This window comes from Nerophis lumbriciformis, linkage group LG35 (genome assembly GCF_033978685.3).
Source record: "Nerophis lumbriciformis linkage group LG35, RoL_Nlum_v2.1, whole genome shotgun sequence".
Taxonomy (NCBI): domain Eukaryota; kingdom Metazoa; phylum Chordata; class Actinopteri; order Syngnathiformes; family Syngnathidae; genus Nerophis; species Nerophis lumbriciformis.
In genome coordinates, this window is record NC_084582.2 from 11,311,560 (window position 1) to 11,326,625 (window position 15,066).

Below are 15,066 nucleotides of genomic sequence, written 5' to 3' on the forward strand. Positions count from 1 at the left end.
AGCACAGTTGCAATAAAAACACCCCAGAGCATCTGACGACTCGTAAGTGAAGTTCATCAACTTGTTTTACTGTTGTTTTTCTCTCACTCATGCGGAAGGGAAATCGTGAGAGTCTGGCCCTGGCAGCGGGGCTACATGGCACTGGTCCATACTGGGTCTCCAGCGTCCATGCCAGTGTGGAGCCAACAAAAAGGCAACAAACCCAATTTTCCATTGTGTTTCATGAGAAGTATTCGGATGGCGCACTTGTCCGTGTAACTCTCTAATGAGCTCTTTCCAATAAAGCCCCCCTCCCCCCTCTCCTTCCACACTAAAGAGCTTTATTCAGTTTCGTTTCAAAACAGAAGCACTGCAATCAAGTCTCTATGTTTGGAAATGTATGTATTATTCAATACGAACCAAAATTCAAAACACAAAATAGCTGTGTAAGTATTAGGTAAGCTCAGGACTCAGCCTTTAGGTCATCCATCCATCCATTTTCTACCGCTTGTCCCGTTCGGGGTCGCGGGGGGTGCTGTAGCCTATCTTAGGTCAGTGCTTCTCAAGTATTTTATGTTACGCCATAGGATGAAGAAACTATAAAAAGCAGTGACGTGCGGTGAGGTTGATGGCTGGTGAGGCACTGACTTCATCACAGTCAGATTTACAAACATATGAACCCTAAAGAGTATCTTATTCACCATTTGATTGGCAGCAGTTAACGGGTTATGTTTAAAAGCTCATACCAGCATTCTTCCCTGCTTGGCACTCAGCATCAAGGGTTGGAATTGGGGGTTAAATCACCAAAAATGATTCCCGGGCGCGGCGCCGCTGCTGCCCACTGCTTCCCTCACCTCCCAGAGGGTGAGCAAGGGGATGGGTCAAATGCAGAGGACAAATTTCACCACACCTAGTGTGTGTGACAATCATTGGTACTTTAACTTAACTTTAACTTTACACATACAAACTGTAGCACACAAAAAGCACATTTGATTAAAAAAAAACATTATTATGGTCTTACCTTTACTTATAAATGAAGTCTATGCGCAGCTCCTTCTGAACAAAAGCATCGATAACTTATTTATAGAAGTCTTCCTTATCTTTCTTCAGTTTTAAAAGTCTCTCTGTCTCGATGGAGATCTTCCTTTAAGTATTACCTCCTGCTTCGATTGAAAGTCCAGTTTAGAAAACTGTTTTATTTTAGATATGTAATCCTCCATGTTAATAGTCCAGGCAAGAGGAAAAAATAAACGATCGCTGCTAACTGTTGCTGCTTGTTGTCACTTCTTCTTGCAGCCGAGTAGTTGCAGAAATGCTCCCTGGGATCACTACCGCCCTCTACCACCAGGAGGCGGGATTACTGCGAGCCTCACACAGTGCTTCTTCGCAGCAGTTTTATGATTGCTCAGCACAAGGAATACGTTACACACATACAGTTGTTGACAAAATACACTGTACATTATATACCTCAGCTAACTAAACTATGGAAATGTATAATACAATTCATATAGCAATACGGTCTCACTGCACAGCAGGCCAGCAGTTAGCCGAGTCATTGCGCAATCCATGGTGAGGCTCAACTCAGTGACGTGCCTCAACTGGCTGGTGACTCACAGCAAGTCTCTTCTCAGTATTTGAACGGCAAATGTGAAAATTCAGCGATTTTGAATAAAAAATAATCTAAAACTGGTGAAGTTAAATGGAAAATAACTTTATAGTATAATCACTGCATACATATAACAATTCAATTTTTATTTTTTTTCTTTCTTTTTTTTCTTTCCATGATGGCACGTGAGGCTCCGCCTCACCTGCCTCCCCTGACTGCACGTCACTGATAAAAAGTATCATCTGTCTATACATTTTTTATACGCACACCTCTGCATAACAATAATATCCTTATTAACAATAAAGAAAACAAAAATGAAAAACATAGATTAACTTACAAAAAAGAATAACTTTATTAACATTGTTTTTTAGTCTTTAACCAAAATTACTTAAAGTGCATCAATTTGCCTGAAATAAAAATAAAAAAAAACATTTGATCCTTATTTAAACTAAAAATATTTTTTCACCAACCGGAACCGTTAGATAATTAAAACAAATACAATTAAATAAACTCAATGAATAATAATACATTGAAATTGATCAGCAACAATAACAAAACAAAAAAAATGTACCCTACAAAACAAAAATAAATAAAAATATTTTGTGCAAATTTTTTTTATCAAAATGAGACACATCAGGAACAATGGCTACAATAATGTTTTGATCTGTTAGGCTAGCCATTCTTTGTTTAGTTTTTGGGTGTTTTTTCCTGTGTTTTTGGTTCACTTACTTTTTTGTGCTCTTATTCTGTTTACACTTCCTGTTCTGTTTGTGTAGTTCCTGCACTGGCTTCACGCTGCTGCTGCTGCTGCTGCTTGGCGCTGTCTTCACCACCTGGGGGTGATTAGTAATTAGGTTTTTCACCTACGAGATAACTCAAATAAAATAAAAAAAATATGTGGGTTTGGCATGGCATCCTGGACAAGTCGCCACCTCCTCGCAGGGCCAACACAGATAGACAGACAACATTCACACTCGCATTCACACACTAGGACCAATTTTTAGTGTTGCCAATCAACCTATCCCCAGGTGCATGTCTTTGGAGGTGGGAGGAAGCCGGAGGAAGCCGGAGTACCCGGAGGGAACCCACGCAGTCACGGGGAGAACATGCAAACTCCACACAGAAAGATCCCGAGTCCGGGATTGAACTCACGACTACTCAGGACCTTTGTATTGTGAGGCTGTATTGACTACAATTAAAAACTACAATGTGACGTATACTTCCTATTTCCGGTTCAGGTTGTGCCCTATGAGTGTGATAGCTCCCCCCAAATAGGTACTACATAGAAGCCACACCACTTCCTGGGGTCATAAATCAATCCCTTGCTGGCCCCCCTTGTGTGGAGCTACTGTATAAGGCACGCCCACTTCCCGGGGTCATAAATTATTTTCTTTCCCGCAGTTCCCGCTCACCCCCATTTTATCGGTCATACAGTACCTTCTTCTAACAGTCATTATACCTGTGTCTTATCCAATAGACTTTGGTTTATGACTTGACTGTGAGGAACACACTGCCACTCCCGATCTAGCAGTATAAACAAGTTACATCAAAAGGGTGTGAGGGTAATAAAACACAGCTGAAGCCCTCCCAGTACTGTAATTATAAAGTGTTTACCTTCATTAGAGTCATGCTAGTGAGTAAAATTGCAATCAAATGTATGAAGTTAACACCTACTCAGTGGCCTTGTGGTTAGAGCAGTGGTTCTTAACCTGGGTTCGATCGAACCCTAGGGGTTCGGCGAGTCGGCCTCAAGGGTTCGGCGAAGCCTCCGCCGCGGAGGTCAAGACACACCCGACTCATCGTGTACATAAAAACTTCTCCCTATCGGCGTATTATGGATACCCCAAACAGTATTCTCTAATTTTCCACATGCGTGGACATACTCAGTGGCCTAGTGGTTAGAGTGTCCGCCCTGAGATCGGTAGGTTGTGAGTCATACCAAAGACTATAAAAATGGGACCCATTAACTCCCTGCTTGGCACTCCGCATCAAGGGTTGGAATTGGTGGTTAAATCACCAAAAATGATTACCGGGCGCGGCACCGCTGCTGCCCACTGCTCTCCTCACTTCCCAGGGGTTGAACAAGGGGATGGGTCAAATGCAGAGGGCACATTTCACCACACCTAATGTGTGTGTGACAATCATTGGTACTTTAACTTAGATGTACACACTGTGGCCACACCAGCAGCACACCTGTCCCAAACCTGACTAAATACCAAGTTAATCACCCCAAAAGGGACAAGCGGTAGAAAATGGATGGATGTTTTATTATTATAATCAAATGACAGCAGTCATTTCCATGGGATTATAAGTGTTTTGGCCCACTTACAATGACAATAACAAAAAATATAGTTTTTCATGAGCTGTGTACTAGTATTGTATGTCTGGGTGGGGGTCCTGCTTTGGAAATAATTTGTACCCCTTTCCGATACCGCATTTAGTTCCCACTAAAACATTCACATGTTGCACAATGAGATGTAAACACGGGATCATGTGTACATTCCTGTAACTTTCTGTTTGTAACATATATCCTTATTAGCATTACTTTAATATAATATTAATCATTACATGATTAATATTTATAAATTAAGATGAAATTAAGAAAAAAAAAACATTTTATTTTTCACTAAAGAAGGGTTCGGTGAATGCGCATATGAAACTGCCGGGGTTCAGTACCTCCAACAAGGTTAAGAACCACTGGGTTAGAGTGTCCGTCGTGAGATCAGTAGGTTGTGAGTTCAAACCCCGGCCGAGTCATACCAAAGTCTAAAAAAATGGGACCCGTTACCTCCCTGCTTGGCACTCAGCATCAATGATTGAAATTGGGGGTTAAATCACCAAAAATGATTCCAGGACACGGCCACCGCTGCTGCTTACTGCTCCCCTCACCTCCCAGGGTGTGATCAAGGGTGATGGGTCAAATGCAGAGAATAATGTGACAATCATTGGTGCTTAACTTTAACTTAATGTTCATGTGTCTATGATATATATTCAACATACTGTACAGTCCAATATATGGCCGTAAAAACAACCCACCTGTCGTAAGTTCCCCAAAACAATAATTAGCGTTGCTGGGGCAGATTATGTACCTAGCTGAAAGGATCAGATGACAAATGAGCATCTGACAAAACGGAATGTCGCCATCGTCATGAAGCAGTTGACATTCAAAGTACTTTGGACCTGATCTAAGATCCAAATAACAAGTGCTAAATAGTGTGAACAAACCATAAAATTAGGTGCACTATTGTGTTGCGTGTGATCTACAAAGACTGCATGTACAATTGATAACAAGTGCAAAAGTGGTGCAGACCGCCCTATTTAAATGAGAATTTTGCATGTTTACCAGCTGTCACCATGGAGACACTAACTTCCCTCCACATTTATGGCATCATATTTACTGGATGATAATCTAGACCTGTGTTTTTCAACCACTGTGCCGCAGCACACTAGTGTTGTAGCGCGGTCTACTTGCAGGTAAAAGGACATCTAATGCTTAAACCAAAAATACACAAAAGGTGAGTGCCCCTAACAAAAGGCATTGAAGCTTAAGGATAACTATGCAGAACAAAACTAAAACTGAACTGGCTACAAAGTAAACAAAAACAGAATGCTGGACGACAGCAAAGACTTACAGCATGTGGAGCAGCAGACGGCGTCCACAAAGTACATCCGTACATGACGTGACAATCAACAATGTCCACACAGAAAAAGATAGCAACAACTTAAATGTTCTCGATTGCTAAAACAAAGCAGGTGCGGGGAATAGCGCTCAAAAGAAGACATGAAACTGCAACAGGAAAATACCAACAAAACAGGAAAAGCCACCAAAATAGGAGCGCAAGACAAGAACTACAACACTACGAACGCGAAAACACCAAAAAACTCAAAATAAGTCCCGGTGTGAAGTGACAGGTGGTGACAGTACACCTACTTTGAGACAAGAGCTATAGTGGTGCATGCTTGGTTGTGGTTTAAATTCATATCCAAAAATTGCGACGACAACTTTTTATTGACTACTGAGTTTCATTTTTTAATGATTTCTGCTGGTGGTGTGCCTCCGGATTTTCTCAAAGAAAAAAATGTGCCTTGGCTCAAAAACGGTTGAAAAACAATGATCTAGACCAGTGTTTTTCAACCACTGTGCCGAGGCACACTAGTGTGCCGTGAGATACAGTCTGGTGTGCCGTGGGAGATGATCTAATTTCACCTATTTGGGATAAAAATATTTTTTGCAAACCAGTAATTATAGTCTGAAAATTATGTGTTGTGTTTGAGTGTCTGTGCTGTCTAGAGCTCGGCAGAGTAACCGTGTAATACTCTTCCATATCAGTAGGTGGCAGCCAGTAGCTAATTGCTTTGTAGATGTCGGAAACAGTGGGAGTCAGTGTGCAGGTAAAAAAGTATCTAATGCTTAAACCAAAAATAAACAAAAGGTGAGTGCCCCAAAGAAAAGGCATTGAAGCTTAGGGAAGGCTATGCGGAACGAAACTGAAACTGAACTGGCTACAAAGTAAACAAAAACAGAATGCTGGACGACAGCAAAGACTTACTGTGGAGCAAAGACGGCGTCCACAATGTACATGACAATCAACAATGTCCCCACAAAGAAGGATAAAAACAACTGAAATATTCTTGACTTCTAAAACAAAGTAGATACAGGAAATATCGCTCAAAGGAAGACATGAAACTGCTACTGGAAAATACCAAAAAAAGAGAAAAAGCCACCAAAATAGGAGCTCAAGACAAGAACTAAAACACTACACACAGGAAAACAGCAATAAACTCCAAATAGGTCAGGGCGTGATGTGACAGGTGGTGACAGTACACCTACTTTGAGACAAGTGCTATAGTGATGCATGCTTGGTTATGGTTTGAATTCATATACAACACTTGCGACAACGACTTTTTACTGTCAACTGAGTTTCGTTTTTTAATGATTTCTGCTGGTGGTGTGCCTCCGAATTTTGTCAACGCAAAAAATGTGCCTTGGCTCAAAAAAGGTTGAAAAACAATGATCTAGACAACAGAACCGACTTATCACACTGAAGTTGCGCTCCTGAACGAGTTGCGCTTGTAATGACCTCCTTGACACTTGTGTTGTTTTTTCCACTGTGTGTGGTATTTCAGTTCCTGTCCAGTGCTCATAATTTGTAATGTCACATCCTCTATCTTGCCACTGAGCACTGGCTCCCATACACCTGTTCTGGTTGCCAATCAGACTACTATTTAGGCCTGCCCTGACAGGGTTAGATCATTATTCTTTGTTCCCTTGTGAGTGATGTTGTGCACTTCCTGTTGCATAGCTCTCAAACCTATTTTCTGTCAAGTTACATCGTCTATGCTGCTCTACTAAGAGTATGTGTTTATTTCTAAAATATGTTTTGCCGTTTTGTGCACTTCCTCGCTGCACTTGCCGTCTTTGGTAATTACATATTCTTTTACTTGCATTCCGACTGCCGTCTCTGCATCTCTGGGGTCAGTCATGCTGCAAGCACCGCTCTCCAATCTTTACATCGGTGTTGTGATGGTGCGTCTGGCTCGTTCCAGAAAATGCATATTGCAATACGTTTTTCATATAACAGATATGATAATATATTTCCTTTATTAAAAAAATAACGCCTTTGGAAAAAAAATGCCAGCAGGCACAAAAACGAAATCAATTGAATCTGCTTTGATCAGCCACATGAGTCATCCAGCAGCTATAAAGTAAAATAAAATATTTTTCAACAGACAATATGTATAATATTTATATTTTTGACAGTCCAAATATGTTGATTTAAACAGACAAAACATTCTCTCTCAATTGTCTCACAGCCACATGTGTGTAACTGTGCCAGTTTGCACAAACATTTTTGATGTGCTAAATATTGACGCAAAACAGCAGCCGCAGAACAGTTTTAGTTTAGATAAATCACATTTAGCCAGGGCTAAATCATTATATTTGGGTCTTTTCCTCTCAGTATTGTGGCCGTTCTGATAAACCGTATAAATTCTAAATATACATGGGTTGCTTTATTTTGCTCATTCGTTGTGAAGACTTGGACTATGGCGTGGTTTGTTCTCCCGTGGAGCAAATGAACATTTGGACCAGACATGGCGTGAAGGTGAAGACATTATTTATTTTACACTAACAAAGGAACAAAAAGCGAGCTCAAGGCGGAAGTACAAACTTGACTAACGAAACAAAAGGACTTGCACGTGGGCAAAAAACTATGGACATGAACAAAAGTCGCTAACTGTGGCATGAATAGAAAAAACTTACTTGACATGGCATGAAGTGCGCAGAGGTAAACAGAGTGAGAAGCAGAAAGTCAGGGGTATGATGTCGCCAGGGAGACTTCCTGGCAACAATGGGTTTAAATAGTGGTGACATGATTAAAGACAGGTGCGTGAGTCGTGAGGGCAGGTGTAAACTAATGGGTTGCTATGGTGACAAACAAGAGTGCACAATGAGTCCAAACGTGGAACAGGCGAAACTAATGGGTAACCATGGAAACAAGACAAGGGAGTGAAAAGCCAGAAACTAAAGAGTCCAATAACTAAACAAAACAAAACATGATTACACAGACATGACATTCGTAATCCTCTGCACACAAGCTTAGTAGATCGAGCTTTGCTTGTGCTATCAAGTTTGCATGCGTTTTAGTACGTTGGAGCACGAACTGCAAGATCTACATTCAGTTAAATGGAGAACGGGAGGAAGCTAAAGTACTTGTTGTCAAAGACATCCATGAACTGGGCAAATATTTAAAAAATACATCATCTCAATTACAGCTCAAGAAAAATGAATGACACAACACACAAACAAAGAATGATTTAGTCTAATGGAACAAAGTCAGTATTGTAGTAAGGTTTCCAGTGCCTTCGATGTGACTGGTGTGAAACAGCTCTATCGTGAGGTCAATTTTAGTCAAGTAACTCCGCCATTCCAGCTGATTACTTTTCATTGTGAGGAGCAGTGGCTCCCTCTAGGCACACTAAGGAGGAAACTACATTTCTGTATTTCTGATTTGTTTGCAGAGATATTGAAGTGATCTATCCTTCACAGAAAATCTGTTGACATGTGCATTAGGATAATGGAGCTCACTGCTCAGTGTTGTTCATATATGTATGTGTTTTACACATGACCAAACTCAGCATGCTGTACTGTATCTCAGGACAGCAAATACACACTCGCATATCATTAAACACTGCATAACAGTATATAATCTTAAGAGACAATAAAGCTTAATATACAAAATGTACACTGACTACTTTTAAGTGTACATAAGTTTAATTTATGTAGTATTGTTTTAAAGGTGTAGTGTAATAAAAAGAGTGCTGTATATACTGACTTATGTTATGTATCCTGGTAATCAATGACAAAACAAATACATAATTCAACATAAAGATAGAAAGGATTTGTAAAATTATTTTCTAAATTATATAAATGTATTTAGTTTTATATATATATATATATATATATATATATATATATATATATATATATATATATATATATATATATATATATATTAGACTAGTACAGGGCAAAAGTTTGGACACACCTTGTCCTCATTCAATGCGTTTTCTTTATTTTCATGACTATTTACATTGTAGATTGTCACTGAAGGCATCAAAACTATGAATGAACACATGTGGAGTTATGTGCTTAACAAAAGAAGGTGAAATGACTGAAAACATGTTTTATATTCTAGTTTCTTCAAAATAGCCACCCTTGGCTCTGATTACTGCTTTGCACACTCATGGCATTCTCTCGATGAGCTTCAAGCACACCTGTTGGCGTGAAAACCATTTCAGGTGACTACCTCTTGAAGCTCATCGAGAGAATGATATATATATATATATATATATATATATATATATATATATACAGTCGTGGTCAAAAGTTTACATACACTTGTAAAGAACATAATGTCATGGCTGTCTTGAGTTTCCAATCATTTCTACAACTATTTTTTTTTATTAGTGTGATTGGAGCACATACTTGTTGGTCACAACAAACATTCATGAAGTTTGGTTCTTTTATGAATTTATTATGAGACATCACATGGACAAAGATAAGACCTTCTGGAGGAAAGTTCCATGGTCAGATGAAACAAAAATATAGCTGTTTGGCCACAATACCCAGCAATATGTTTGGAGGAGAAAAGGTGGGGGCTTTAATCCCAGGAACATCATGCCTACCGTCAAACATGGTGGTAGTAGTATTGTGCTCTGGGCCTGTTTTGCTGCCAATGGAACTGGTATTTTACAGAGAGTAAATGGGACAATGAAAAAGGAGGATTACCTCCAAATTATTCAGGACAACCTAAAATCATCAGCCTGGAGGTTGGGTCTTGGGCGCAGTTGGGTGTTCCAACAGGACAATGACCCTAAACACATGTCAAAAGTGGTAAAGGAATGGTTAAATCCGGCTCGAATTAAGGTTTTAGAATGGCCTTCCCAAAATACTGAATTGTGTGGACAATGCTGAAGAAACAAGTCCATGTCAGAAAACCAACAAATTCAGCTGAACTGCTCCAATTTTGTCAAGAGGAGTGGTCAAAAATTCAACCAGAAGCTTGTGGATGGCTATCAAAAGCGCCTTATTGCAGTGAAACTTGCCAAGGGACATGTAACCAAATATTAACATTGCTGTATGTATACTTTTGACCCAGCATATTTGGTCACATTTTCAGTAGACCCATAATAAATTCATAAAAGAACCAAACTTCATGAATGTTTTTAGTGACCAACAAGTATGTGCTCCAATCACTCTATCACAAAAAAATAAGAGTTGTAAAAATTATTGGAAACTCAAGACAGCCATGACATTATGTTCTTTACGAGTTTATGTAAACTTTTGACCGTGACTGTATATATATATATATATATATATATATATATATATATATATATATATATATATATATATATATATATATATATATTTATATATATATGTGTATATATATACATGTATATATACATATATATACACATATGTATATATATATGTGTATATGTGTATATATATACGTATATATATATATACATATATGTATATATATACGTATAAATGTATGTATGTATATATATGTATGTATATATATATATATGTATGTATGTATGTATGTATATATATATATATATATATATATAATGTGTGTGAGTGTATGTATGTATTAGAAAAACTAAACATCGGTTTAATCAAGTCACTGAGATAATATTTAGACAAGGAAATGTAGCCTCCACAGAAAAATATATTATTATCGGCCATGCATATAAAAGTACTAACAATGTTATTATTAATATTATATTATTAATCAACAAGAAAGGGAAGAATTGGAAATCCACTCCTAATTTGAATAATAGATGTTTGTAAAAAAAAAAAAAAATTAAATGTGCGGGCGTGATGGGACTATATGCAAAAATATATAAGTATATGATCATTAAAAAGTTAAATCAATGCAATATATTATTCAATCCGTGCGTGTATGATTTGTTTTCCTATCATATAGCTTTATTGCAAGGTAAGGGTCATAAAATGATACACATTCCTAGTTTTGTTGACATAACACGCAGAGTCCTTCATACTTGACACTTTGAGGAAGTGCACAGACGAGACAACCGTGGGCTGGATTATGCAGAAGATGGCGCGCGCAGAAAGAAAGTGGGGCGTCGTAAAAACGTAGAGTCGCATTTACGTGCAGATAAAGCGAGCTTTTACGTTAGGTTTTGCGTGTTTTTTTTTTGTGTGTGTGTTTTTTTTAATATATATATATATCCATATTTAGCGCGTGTTTCCACAGCATTTGTGAAATCCTCGCATGGAACGTTCCATGCAGGAACATCTGTCCACAGGATGCCGCGTTTCGCCTGACGAGATGTGAACATTTCAAGGAGGGAATATCAGCGGTCGGATGTTTGCACATTAACAATCAGGTAATTTCATTTATTTATTAGATTGTTTTTTTTTTGGGTGGGTTGTCGGGTCACGCTTGTAGGACGTGCGTGTTGTTGTTATGCTGCCTCCGCGGACCCTCCTTGTTTTGCTGCCACGGAGTGCAACGCTGTCATGTTTACGAAATACCTCCTTCTTCTTCCGCCTCAACGTCTCATTTTTGGGACGTTTGCGTGCTTTATAAAGCTGCCAAGCTATGCAGAGACGGCGCTTATTTGGGTGAAAGTGGGCCTGAAAGCGATGCTAATACACGGCCTAGCCATGATGATGAACATATGCTATTATAAGTAACGTTGTGCATATTCCACGAATATTCCTAAAAGCATTGACGTTAACGTGGAATATTCACGTTACATAATCCATGTCGTCCTGTCCTGGCGGGGCATTGTGGCCTCTGTGCACAAAACCACTTGATGTCATAATAATCCACAACAACATTATTAGGGATTATTTCATTAGAACACCCTGATATCGGGAGTCTAGATGCACACAATGTTTCGATAGTGCGTGTTTTTTTTTCTCCACCGGGTGCAAGCAAAAAGTACACTTAATTCACACATTGGGTTGTCGGATGTCATGGACCTTTTGTTTAGGAGCTACAAGTAGCACACGACACAACACTGACGTTTGTGTTGCGACGTCGCAGTCATGGCTGTCTCGACTAGGGGGGGTGGGTCGATCCGAATATCGACCATGTCGATCCTATACAGCGTCAGCGTTATATCATAAGTGCAGGGGTCGGGTTGAAAGAGCCATATTGGATCAAAAAATTAATAAATAAAAAAAATCTGTCTGGAGCAGGCCTGGGCAATTATTTTGACCCGGGGGCCACATTTAGAGAAAAAAATGTGTCTGGAGGCCGTGGCACGCCAAATTTCTTCCCCCAACAAGAACCTTCCCTCCATTTACTTCCGGGGTCATTTCTTCTTTCGTCATTTCCTCTTACTTACGTCATTTCCTCTTACGTCATTGACAGCGATCGACTTTGACTGCCCATCGCTGGAAGGATACTAGTTTTTTTTTAATTGTTTTTAATTTTTTATAATATAGCATTAAAGGGGAACATTATCACAATTTCAGAATGGTTAAAACCATTAAAAATCAGTTCCTAGTGGCTTATTATATTTTTCGAAGTTTTTTTCAAAATTTTACCCATCACGCAATATCCCTAAAAAAAGCTTCAAAGTGCCTGATTTTAACCATCGTTATTAACACCCGTCCATTTTCCTGTGACGTCACATAGTGAAGCCAACACAAACAAACATGGCGGAAAGAACAGCAAGCTATAGCGACATTAGCTCGGATTCAGACTCGGATTTCAGCGGCTTAAGCGATTCAACAGATTACGAATGTATTGAAACGGATGGTTGTAGTGTGGAGGCAGGTAGCGAAAACCAAATTGAAGAAGAAACTGAAGCTATTGAGCCATATCGGTTTGAACCGTATGCAAGCGAAACCGACGAAAACGACACGACAGCCAGCGACACTGGAGAAAGCGAGGACGAATTCGGCGATCGCCTTCTAACCAACGATTGGTATGTGTTTGTTTGGCATTAAAGGAAACTAACAACTATGAACTAGGTTTACAGCATATGAAATACATTTGGCAACAACATGCACTTTGAGAGTGCAGACAGCCCAGTTTTCATCAATTAATATATTCTGTAGACATACCCTCATCCGCTCTCTTTTCCTGAAAGCTGATCTGTCCAGTTTTGGAGTTGATGTGAGCCAAGACATCCAGGGGGTTTAGCTCACTTGTCTGCGGGAACAAACTGCCGTCATTGCTTGCCGTGCTACCGAGGTCCTTTGTCCCTGAATTGCTCACACACTCCGGCAGATTCAATGGGGGTCTGGCGGCAGATTTCTTTGACTTTATCGTTGGAAATGCATCTGCTTTGAGTGTCGCAGGATATCCACACATTCTTGCCATCTCTGTCGTAGCATAGCTTTCGTCGGTAAAGTGTGCGGAACAAACGTCCAATTTCTTGCCACTTTCGCATCTTTGGGCCACTGGTGCAACTTGAATCCGTCCCTGTTCGTGTTGTTACACCCTCCGACAACACACCGACGAGGCATGATGTCTCCAAGGTACGGAAAACAGTCGAAAAAACGGAAAATAACAGAGCTGATTTGACTTGGTGTTTGAGAAAATGGCGGATTGCTTCCCGATGTGACGTCACAACGTGACGTCATCGCTCCGAGAGCGAATATTAGAAAGGCGTTTAATTCGCCAAAATTCACCCATTTAGAGTTCGGAAATTGGTTAAAAAAATATATGGTCTTTTTTCTGCAACATCAAGGTATATATTGACGCTTACATAGGTCTGGTGATAATGTTCCCCTTTAACAAAACGTCTGTATTAATCGGACAAATTAACTTGAGGATATTCCTGACTGCACATTTGACGGAGAATTAAACGATTTTTGATTCGTTTTCCATGGGTCAACACTACTTCAGGGTTAATTTTTCTTTCAGACGGATGGGTTTTAGGTTGATATTGTTGGCAAACACTTATTACTGAGATTCACTCTAACTTCGAGTAAGAACATACCTTTACTGTATGCGGCTGGTCCGTGGTAGCCCAATATTGAGACGTGAGTAGGAGCAGTTTTTAGCAAATAATAAAAATAATTGCCAACAACCCCCATAATAACCCTGACATGACTTTGAATTCTCTACAATTATCAACTTTGCCCTCCGTGTTAAGTGACTTTCCGTAATGAGCCAATTATCAGTTGAGGTATAATTGAAGCTGCCTAATAATAAGTATATGCCCAATTGTTTGTCCATAATGTAAATAGCACTGCACATATGTACCTCAGTGAAGTCAGATGACCCGTGGTCAGACAAACGACAATATTTAGAATAAGAACATAAAAATAAAGAAAAACCTTGGGTATTTCTTCAAGACTTTAAAATGAGGCAACAACTGCAATGTAAAAATGATTTTTTTATTGTTTACAAATTTTTTGTTCCAAACATTGTTAAAGTACAGACATTTAACAGTATTATATATGAATTAATATTTTTTGCACGTTACCACGAAGACAGAAGTTCCCAGCAGCGGCCCTAACACTCCGCCTGAAATTTTCCCTAACACTCCGCCTGAAATTTTCCCTAACACTCCGCTTGAAATTTTTCAAAGCCTGCTGGTGTTTGACATAAGTCCCCTGGGAAAAATAAAGACAAATGTCATTCAGTGACACCACCATTTTCAGGAGATTTGGATTCTATCGATCGCTGTCAATGACGTAAGAGGAAATGACGTAAGAGGAAATGACCCCAGAAGTAAATGGGGGGGGGGGGGGGGAATTTGGCGTGACAGCCGCCGGTATATCTATTTTTAGGAACACTATTGTAGCTGAGATAGGCTCCAGCGCCCCCCGCGACCCCAAAAGGGAATAAGCGGTAGAAAATGGATGGATGGTGGTTCTCAACCTTTTTTCAGTGATGTACCCCCTGTGAACATTTTTTTAATTCAAGTACCCCCTAATCAGAGCAAAGCATTTTTGGTTGAAAAAAAAAAGAGAT

The 15,066-nt window shown here is 39.4% G+C and overlaps 1 protein-coding gene across 1 annotated transcript in view; it reads left to right on the plus strand.

Moving 5' to 3' along the window:
* Positions 1-11,207: 11,207 nt before the first annotated feature.
* The window catches only part of rnf44 (ring finger protein 44), a 31,592-nt gene continuing 27,733 nt past the window's right edge, over positions 11,208-15,066 (plus strand). The window contains exon 1 of the mRNA XM_061927879.2: positions 11,208-11,512. The gene's annotated coding sequence lies outside the window, so the exon portion shown is untranslated. The remainder of the gene's footprint in view (positions 11,513-15,066) is intronic.